The following is a 4,642-nucleotide window of genomic DNA, read 5'->3' as shown; positions in this document are numbered from 1 at the left end:
AACACTAGCATTCGGAATTTCTACACCGTTTTTGTGTTTCCTGTCTATGAGAATATCACTTTAGTATTTGTTGGAGAAGCTGGTTTGGTGAGGGCAGAATTCCTCTCAGCTTTTGCTTGTCTGTAAAGCTTTTGATTTCTCCTTCATACTTGAATGAGATCCTTGCTGGGTACAATAATCTGGGCTGTAGGTTATTTTCTTTCATCATTTTAAGTATGTCTTGCCATTCCCTCCTGGCTTGAAGAGTTTCTATTGAAAGATCAGCTGTTATCCTTATGGGAATTCCCTTGTGTGTTATTTGTTGTTTTTCCCTTGCTGCTTTTAATATTTGTTCTTTGTGTTTGATCTTTGTTAATTTGATTAATATGTGTCTTGGGGTGTTTCTTCTTGGGTTTATCCTGTTTGGTACTCTCTGGGTTTCTTGGACTTGGGTGATTATTTCCTTCCCCATTTTAGGGAAGTTTTCCACTATTATCTCCTCAAGTATTTTCTCATGGTCTTTCTTTTTGTCTTCTTCTTCTGGAACCCCTATGATTCGAATGTTGTAGCGTTTAATATTGTCCTGGAGGTCTCTGAGATTGTCCTCATTTCTTTTAATTCGTTTTTCTTTTATCCTCTCTGATTCATTTATTTCTACCATTCTATCTTCTAATTCACTAATCCTGTCTTCTGCCTCTGTTATTCTACTATTTGTTGCCTCCAGAGTGTTTTTAATTTCACTTATTGCATTATTCATTATATATTGACTCTTTTTTATTTCTTCTAGGTCCTTGTTAAACCTTTCTTGCATCTTCTCAATCCTTGTCTCCAGGCTATTTATCTGTGATTCCATTTTAGTTTCAAGATTTTGGATCAATTTCACTATCATTATTCGGAATTCTTTATCAGGTAGATTCCCTATCTCTTCCTCTTTTGTTTGGTTTGGTGGGCATTTATCCTGTTCCTTTATCTGCTAAGTATTCCTCTGTCTCTTCATCTTGTTTAAATTGCTGAGTTTGGGGTGTCCTTTCTGTATTCTGGCAGTTTGTGGAGTTCTCTTTATTATGGCGTTTCCTCACTGTGTGTGGGTTTGTACAGGTGGCTTGTCAAGGTTTCCTGGTTAGGGAAGCTTGTGTCGGTGTTCTGGTGGGTGGAGCTGTATTTCTTCTCTCTGGAGTGCAATGAAATGTCCAGTAATGAGTTATGAGATGTCTATAGTTTTGGGGGTGACTTTGGGCAGCCTGTATCTTGAAGCTCAGGACTGTGTTCCTTTGTTGCTGGAGAATTTGCTTGGTATGTCTTGCCCTGGAACTTATTGGCCCTTGTGTGGTGCTTGGTTTCAGTGTCAGTATGGAGGCATTTGATGAGCTCCTGTCAATGAATGTTCCTTGGAGTCAGGAGTTCCCTGGAGTCAGGGTTTGGACTTAAGTCTCCTGCTTCCGATTATCGGTCTTATTTTTACAGTAGTTTCAAAACTTCTCCTTCTATACAGCACCATTGATAAAACATCTACATTAAAGATGATAAGTTTCTCTACAGTGAGGGTCACTCAGAGAGGTTCACAGGGTTACATGGAGAAGAGAAGAGGGAGGAGGGAGTTAGAGGTGACCCAAATGAGATGAGGTGAATCAATAGTGGAGAGAGTGGGCTAGCCAGTAGTCACTTCCTTATGTGCACTCCACAACTGGACCACTCAGAGATGTTCATGGGGTTATACAGAGAAGAGAAGAAGGAGGAAGGTAACAGAGGTGGCCAGAAGGATAAAAGGGGGAATGAAAAGGAGGGAGACAGATCCAGCCAGTAATCAGTTCCCTAAGTGTTCTCCACCGTCTGGAACACACAGAAATTCACAGAGTTGGGTAGAGTAGAGAGGGGTTAGGGAGGAGACACAGGCGACCTGGTGGAGAAAAAGGAGGGTCCAAAGGGAGAGAGAGCAGTCAAGCCAGTAATCTCACTCCCTAGTGAAAAATGGGTCCTGAAGATTGGGTCCTTAAAGGTACAAAATTGGTAACAAATACATAAAAGCAAAAATTAAAAATCTAGAGTAGAGTTTGGAATTTCAAAAATACGATGTTAAAGAAAAGAAGAAGGAAAAGAAAGAGAGAAAGAACAAACAAACAAAAACAAACAAGGTCGCGAAAATTATAAAGAAAGTACAGGTACAAAATTGATAACTAATACCAGAAAGCGAAAATTAAAAATCTAGAGTAGAGTTTGGAATTTCAAAAATACAATGTTAAAGAAAAGAAGAAGGAAAAGAAAGAGAGAAAGAACGAACAAACAAAAACAAACAAGGTCGCGAAAATTATAAAGAAAGTACAGGTACAAAATTGATAACTAATACCAGAAAGCAAAAATTAAAAATCTAGAGTAGAGTTTGGAATTTCAAAAATACAATGTTAAAAAAAAAAGAAAAAAAAGAAGAAGAAAAATAAAGAGAGAAAACAAACAAACAAATACGAACAATGTCACAAAAATTATAAAGAAAATACAGGTACAAAATTGATATCAAATACCAAAAAGCATAAATTGAAAATCTAGAGTAAAGTTTGGAATTTCAGATATACAATGTTATATAAAAGAAGAAGAGAAAGAAACAGAGAAGAAGAAGAAGAAAAAAATCACAGAAATTATATAAAAAAAACTATAGGTACAAAATTGATAACATATACCAAAAAACGAAAATTAAAAATCTAGAGTAGAGTTTGGAATTTCAAAAATACAATGTTAAAGAAAAGAAGAAAAAAACAAAAACCAACAACAACAAAAAAAACCAACAAGGTCAAAAAATTATAAAATATATATATATGAAGTTTGCTGAAGAAGAAAAAAATAGGGTCTTTTTTTTTTTTTTTTTTTTGCAAAGTAATAGGTTATAAAAGTGAAAATTAAAGGAACAATAGAGGACTTAAAATTTTTTTTTTTAATTAAAAAAAAAAAGAAAGAATGATCGTAAAAATAATAAAAATATATCTAGGACTTTTTTGTTTCTTTTTTTGTGGGTGTTGTGTGTTCAGTTCATTTTTGGCTAGTTCCTTGGTCAGATTTATATTTCTCAAGATCTATAGGCCCCTTCCTATGTAGTCCGTAGTAACCACAGGGTTTTGATCTATTGCCTGTAGCTTCCAAGGCGTTTCCCTCTGTTATATCTTCTTCTGTTTGCTAGTCTCTTCAGTATCTGGTTTCCGCCCTGACTCAAAGGGCACGGTGGAGGACACTTTTTTTTTTTTTTTTTTTTTTAGGCTGACTTGTTCAGTCGCGCTGTGGGGAGGGAGGGAGGGAGGGTGCAAACAAATAACACTGGCGTGGGCTCGCAATGCCTCAGCCACCCTGGGTCTGCCCCCGCTCACGGCGCGTGTAGCCTCCCTGTCCACACTGCTCGGACTCTAGGTTGTTCCGCCGGGAACAATCCGAGGCTGGCCCTGGGCTGCATGCACCTCCCAGGTCCAAGCCGCTCAGGTTCAGGCACTCGGGTAGTCCTCAGAGGCGCAGACTCAGTTGGGCCTGCGTTTTGTACTCTTCCCAGGTCCGAGCGCCAATTTGCTCTTCCCAGGCGAGCGCCAATGCTGCGACTTATCGCCTCCCCGCCACTCGGTTATCTGGATGTAAAACCGGCGCACCTTCTCAGGCAGATGTTGACCGTCCAGACCCCCAAGAAGTTTTAGTTAGCAAAGAAGCCTGCTTACAATTTTATAGATAATGTCTCTCTGGGGCTGCGATTGCCCCCTTCCGGCTCTGGCTGCCTGTCACCGGAGGGGGAAGATCTGCAGCCGGCTATCTCTGTTCAGTCCTTTGTTCCGTGTGCGGGCCTGGCGGTCTTAGGTTAGGGCTGGCTTTTCGCGTGGTAGGTATCCCACAGTCTGGTTTGCTAGCCCAAATTATTTCGCTCAGATAGCGCTCAGGGTATTCAGGCCAGATTCTTACTCTCAGCGATGCAGCCCACGCCGCGCCTCCCTGCCCAGCCCCGATTCGCTAATGGCGGATGCAGGCGTCTGCGCTGCTTCTCTGCTGGGGGAGTTACCGTAGGGCTCGCAATCTGCGAGTTTTAAATTGTTTATTTATTTTTTCTCCCTGTTATGTTGCCCTCTGTGCTTCCAAAGCTCGGCACAGATTCGGCAGTGAGAAGGTTTCCTGATGTTTGGAAACTTCTCTCTTTTTAAGATTCCCTTCCCGGGACGGAACTCCGTCCCTCCCTCTTTTGTCTCTTTTTTTTTGTTTTTAATATTTTTTCCTACCTCCTTTCGAAGAGTTGGGTTGCTTTTCTGGGTGCCTGATGTCCTCTGCCGGCATTCAGAAGTTGTTTTGTGGAATTTACTCGACGTTTAAATGCTCTTTTGATGAATTTGTGGGGGAGAAAGTGTTCTCCCCGTCCTACTCCTCCGCCATCTTGGCTCCTCCAGCCCATTTTAACCATTTTCAAGTGCACAATTCAGTAGCATTAGGAGTATTCACATTGTTGTGATGGTAGTTTTATCCACAATTATTTATTGGGAGCCATAAGTTTGAGTATATAAAAGTAAGTTATAGTTCACACCATGGAGAGCTTATCTTGTAACAAATAAACAAGATGTAAATTGGAAAAAAAAAAAGATATAAAAGACAAAAAAATTTAAAAATACAGTATTTGAAACTTTAATTTACTTAATATTGCTATATATTAGAT

General features: G+C 39.8%; 1 protein-coding gene across 2 annotated transcripts in view; it reads right to left on the bottom strand.

Annotated features, from left to right (window-relative positions):
• Positions 1-4,373, bottom strand: part of LOC783151 (butyrophilin subfamily 1 member A1) — a 53,484-nt gene extending 49,111 nt beyond the window's left edge. For both annotated transcript variants that reach the window (XM_059880596.1, XM_059880597.1), the window contains exon 1: positions 4,215-4,373. The gene's annotated coding sequence lies outside the window, so the exon portion shown is untranslated. The remainder of the gene's footprint in view (positions 1-4,214) is intronic.
• Between the last annotated feature and the right edge of the window lie 269 nt (positions 4,374-4,642).

The sequence above is a fragment of the Bos taurus genome, chromosome 23 (genome assembly GCF_002263795.3).
Source record: "Bos taurus isolate L1 Dominette 01449 registration number 42190680 breed Hereford chromosome 23, ARS-UCD2.0, whole genome shotgun sequence".
Taxonomy (NCBI): Eukaryota; Metazoa; Chordata; class Mammalia; order Artiodactyla; family Bovidae; genus Bos; species Bos taurus.
Note: the sequence above shows the minus strand (reverse complement) of the source record. Positions and strands in the feature narration are given on the sequence as shown.